Source organism: Acomys minous (genome assembly GCF_964271855.1).
Source record: "Acomys minous genome assembly, chromosome: 14".
Taxonomy (NCBI): Eukaryota; Metazoa; Chordata; class Mammalia; order Rodentia; family Muridae; genus Acomys; species Acomys minous.
In genome coordinates this window covers 61,913,915-61,919,596 of record NC_140496.1, presented here as the reverse complement: position 1 = coordinate 61,919,596, position 5,682 = coordinate 61,913,915, and positions in this window count along the sequence as shown.

Here is a 5,682-nt window from a genome sequence, read left to right as displayed (position 1 = left end):
TGATGAGCTCCGCCCTTACAGCTGATTTTTTTGTTTGTTTGTTTTTTTGTTTTTCCAGACAGGGTCTCTCTGTGTAGCCTTGACTGTCCTGGACTCGTTTTTGTAGACCAGGCTGGCTTCGAACTCACAGCAGTCCGCCTGCCTCTGCCTCCCAATTGCTGGGATTAAAGGTGTGTGCTACCACGCCCGGCCTGTTTACAGCTGATCTTTATTTATTCACTGTTTCTAGGGGGTCCTGACTACTAATTTGCTACACCGCACTGCAGAATATTCAAATACATTCAGACTTTTCTTTCTCTTTTTTCTTTCTTTCTTTTTTTTTTTTTTTGAGACAGAGAACCATATAGCCTTGGCCATCCTGGACTTGCTTTGTAGACCAGGCTGGTTTTGAACTCACAGTGACACCCCCACCCTCCTAAACCTCTGCCTCCTGAATGCTGGGATTACACCACTGGCTTTGATGTGGATTTTTCTTTGTTTTGGTTTTTGGAGACAGGGTTTCTCTGGGTAGCCTAGGCTGTTCTGGACTTTCTCTTTGCAGACCAGGCTGGCTTTGAACTCACAACGATCCACTTGCCTCTGCTAAAATTACAGGCATGCGCCACCATGCCCAGCTGATGTGAGCGGAAGGATTGTAGACAATATCTCGGGTGAAGGCAGTCTAGGCAGGGCTAGCCTCGGGCTATGCTGCTTGGAATCACTGATACTCCACTGAGATGGACATTATTGAAGGCTGGGAGGAACCATCCGGGGTCCGGAATTCAGGAAATGGATGGGAGACTTTGGCTAGGTGATTGCATTTCTAATCAAACATCAATGGGAGGAGGGATCCTAAAAAGAGACCGGCCCTTGCGCAAGAGACACAGACGCAGGGAGGCGGAGAGGACGAGAACAGGAGGAGGCTGTAGGTTTTGGAGCAAGAGCGCACGTGGATGGGGAGACGACCAACGTACAGGCTGGACCAGTGCGCAAGCCAGAGACACCGGAAGGTTTACTCTTATTTCCCTTTAACCTTTTTTCCCTCCTGTGTAAGATAGCTGGGTTGTATAATAAAGTCTAATTGCTAAAAACCAGGGTTTCTCTGTGAAGCCCTAGCTGTCCTGGGGCCGGGAACTCAGAGAGCCACCTACATCTGCCTCCCAAGTGCTGGGATCAAAGGTGCCACCACTGCCTGGCTTTTTTTTTTCTTTAAGTGAGTATGCTTTGTGAATGGGGAATCCATATGCCCAAGGGTACCAGAGGACACCTCCAGCGTCATCCTCAGGAAGCCAGTCTCCTTCCCTTGAGATAGGGCCTCTCTCTCATCGGCCAACTAGGCTAGACTGGGCAGGAAGGCCAGGGATTCTCTGTCTCTGTCTCCCAGGTAGGTTCTAGGGATTAAGAGCAGACAAGTTAATGTGTTCTGGGGCTCAAGTCTTGTCCTATTTATGAGGCAAGCACTTTGCCAACTATTATGTTCTGCAGCCTCCTGTCCTCAAACTGACAAAAATCTCCTCTGCTGGATTAAGTTGAGGCATGCCTGGTGTATTGCTTTCACAGTCTTCACAGCAATGAGGACAGCAATGTCCTGTTAGTAAAGGTGACTGCTCCACAGCACTTTGGGGGCAGATGGAGCTCAGTTGGTAGCATGCTTACCCAGCGCCTCTCAGGTTCTGGGTTCAAGTCCCAGCACTACATAACCCAGATCCGACAAACGCCTATGATCCCAGCAGGGATTGGAGATGGGGGGATCTGAAATTCCAAGGTTTGCCTCAACTCCGCAGTTGAGTTTGAGGTCACGGGGCTGGGATACATGAGGTCCTCTCACAATTAGAGTAAAAAGAGGCAGGAGTAGGGCTGCAGGATACCTGGGAAGACAGCTATTTTTGTTTGTCCTGGGGAGCGGGCCTGCTGCCTACTGCTTGCGAACTATGCAGCTCTATCAGTGACTGAGCTATTCTCAGCCCTACCCTTTTGTGTCATGAGTGGTTATTTCCGACTCTGGTCTCAGGCTAGAAATGCTCCACACAGCCCTGTGGTGAGCCCTGAGCCTTGGCTGCCTGAGTTAATCATTCACCTGGGGCTAGCCGCTCAGAAACTATAGGAACGCAGCCGCCAGGACCTCTGCCTACAGGAAAGAGGCAGATTAATGCACTCCATGGCTGTCATCCAGTCCCACCAATGTTCTGTCCTTACTTACATCTGGTCACCTCCATTTTTCCCAGACTGCAATTCTCGGAGGAGGAAAATAACCTGACTAGCCAGGGTATGCACTTCAAGGTCAGCCTATTTCAGGGGCCAAAAAAAAAAAAAAAAAGGTCACAGATGATTTTGCCTAGTTAGGGCCCTGGTTCCAATCCTAAAAGAAAGAAAAGAAAAGAAAGCCTAAGTTGACCTCCAGCTTTTTTGTTTTGTTTTGAATATAGGGTTTTGCTGTGTAGCTCTGGCTGTCCTGGAACTCACTCTGCAGACCAGGCTGGCCTCAAGCTGAGATGTGCTTGCCTCTGCCTGTGCTGGGATTAAAGGTCTGCAATACAATGACATCCAGATTTTTAGTATTTTAAATCACGTTGTAAGTACAAGTGCCCTCAGAATCCAGAAGTGGGGTGTCGGCTCCCCTGACTTCCAACTCCTCATCCTCTTGCCCTTCACAATCAACTCTGACTGCATCTGCCCAGGAGACAACAGGAGCATAAGGGTTTTTCTTTTTTTTATCCCCCTTGAAAGCCAAGGCTGTATTGCGTTTTTCTTTCAGGGCAGGACTAAGTGGTAGTACACGGGCATAGAATGTTCTTTGGGCCCAATTCCCTAACACATCACAGTAACAAAATTAATTATATGAAAAACAAAATAAATACAGCATGGTGGTGGGGTAGAATTAGATTAAAACAAGCCAAAACCAAGCCAAACAACCCTTCATTGGCTAGAGAGACACAGCTGGGTGGTGGAACACTAGTCCTGCAAGCACAAAGCTCCGGATTCTACTTCCGGCACTGCCAAAAAGAAAGTGAATAAACCATTGTAGTGAGGAAAAAAAAAATTATTTCATCTTTGATTTGGCCAGGGACAGAAAACTTTTTAACTGAAGTCAGTCGCTCCTTATATCCACCCCCCACCCCCGTCTTTTGAGACAGGGTTCCACTGTGTATCCTTGGCTGTCTTGGACTCACTTTGTAGACTAGGCTGGCCTCAAACCCACAGCAACCCACCTGTCTCTGCCTCCCTGAATATTGGGATTAAAGACGTGTGCTGGGGCTCACTGTAAGAGAGTTTGGTGAGAACCCTCGAGTTCAATTTTCCAGATTTCACATAAGTAAACACACCACACATATACATACTCAAACCCAAACAGCAAAAAGCAACCAACCTCCATACTCTATACTCACACATGTTATTATTTGCACACTTGACTCGTCACTGTAGCCCAGAGAAAGAAATGGTGAGGTATATAAAAAGCCTTGGGCAAAGCTGTTCATCCCAAAAGGTGAGAAGCAAAGGCAGGTAGGTGTATGTGAGTTTAAGGCCAGCCTGACCTACACAGAGCTCCATGACCTCCAGGCGAGAGACACATGTACCCAAACTACCTACCTCCCCCACCCCCCATCACTCTAGCCCAGATACACAACCTGGCCTCAGTCCAGGCAAGCTTGGGCTGTCATTTCCCATCAAGTACTCAAACATCATTTGGTTAGCCAAGTCTATCATTAACTTCTTTCTTCATGGCTTCCAGGCACTGGGCCTGATTTGCTATACTGTAAACTATGTGCTAGGGAGGGTGAAACTCAAGACATTCAGGTTTTCAGATAAACAACTAAAGCCAGGCGTGGTCGCGCACACCTGTAGTCCCAGCAGGCAGACCTCTGAGTTCGAGGCCAGCATGGTCAACAAAGTGAGTCCAAGACAGCCAAGACTACACAGAGAAACCATGTCTCAAGAAACCAAACCAAACCAAAAAAAAAAAAAAAAAACCCACAACACACACACACACAAACAAAAAACCCCACTCAACCAATACCTAGTCAGTCCGTCACTGAAATTCACTATAAGATGGTGTCTGCCTCTAATGCCAGCACTTGGGAGGCAGAGGCAGGAGGATCTGAGTTCCAGGTCAGCCTGGTCTACATAGTGAGACCGCCTCTGCTGCGTATGAGTGAGGACACCCACCACCAGGTGTGCCAATGTGGAAGGAGGTCAGGGAAAAGCACATCACCTGGTCATTCAGTACCAACTGGCCAGCCCTAAAAACGTATATACACGGGTAACTTGAGGGCTGAGCAGCTTGATTTTTTATATTATTTAGGACCACAATAAAATTATAAAGAGGCCACGAATTTGAATGAGAACAAGGATGCACATGGGAGGGGTTTGAGGGAGGAAAGGCGAAAAACGATCCTACTTTAAAAACAAAACAACAACAATAAATCAAACCAAAACTCAAAAATGCAATTTTGTGAAAACTATTCATCTCAGGTGGTAAAGATGTTCTCAATTTCCAACAGACTTGACCGGACATGATCCTCATCAGTGTGGTTTACAATTTAGTGATTTATGCCTGGCGGTGGTGGCACATGCCTTTAATCCCAGCACTCGGGAGGCAGAAGCAGGCAGATCGCTGTGAGTTCGAGGCCAGCCTGGGCTACAAAGTGAGTCTAGGACAGCCAAGGCTACAGAGAGAGACCCTGTCTTGAAAAACCAAAAAACAAAAAACCAAAACCAAACCAACAAAATACAATTTAGTGATTTAAAACTGTCCAGCCTATCAGCTTCTTAAATAAATTTCCTTCCAGCACATGTGATGGCTCATGCTTGTACTCACTCACAGCCCAGCAACAGGACAGTACTCGGGGAATGAGGGAGGGACAGAGGGACAGAGGCCTGGGCTCCGTGTCACATGGACTTCTCTAACCCTGATCGTCTGTTAATTCCATGGACTGTGATTATAACCCAGTGACGACAGAGCAGTTGCTGGACCCAATCCTCCTTAGTGTGAAAGCACCAGGACCACCGAGCCGTTAGCAAGAAGTTTAATTCCAGTCTGAGGGCAGCTTTGGGTTGACTATGAACTCAGAGGCCTTCCTTCTGAAGAGTGACGGTGAGCCCGCATCATAAAGCCTGGGGCTCACCCGTGAGCACGGGGCACCTGACTGCCAAGTGCAGCTTTAGCTCCTGAGATGGGATGGGAATCCTTTACACATGCCCCAAATTCCATCACTGACAGAAACCTTTATTTTTATGGAGAAGTTCGCAGAGGTTCCCCACGGCTTCACAGATGAGGCAGAGACCAACCTGCGGTGATGCCCGCCGTTCAAGGTTTCCTCTCTGCACTCCCACCACAGCACTACACTCCTACTGCAGGGAGCTTTCCGTTTTAAAGCTGACTGCATCAGGTCACAGCAGTTCCAGACATGTGGTTTTAAACTCCTCCCCTGCTTAGCCGGGCGTGGTGGTGCACGCCTTTAATCCCAGCACTTGGGAGGCAGAGGCAGGCGGATCACTGTGGGTTCGAGGCCAGCCTGGTCTACAAAGAGAGTCCAGGACAGCCAAGGCTACACAGAGAAACCCTGCTTGTCTCAAATGAAGAAGGAAAAACAAAAACATATGCACAAGGCATATAAACTGATGATTCAATATTAGAAAGGTAAAAACAAAACTTATGAAAAATGAAGACCTGCTATGCCTCACAAATAAGCATGTGGAAGGCTG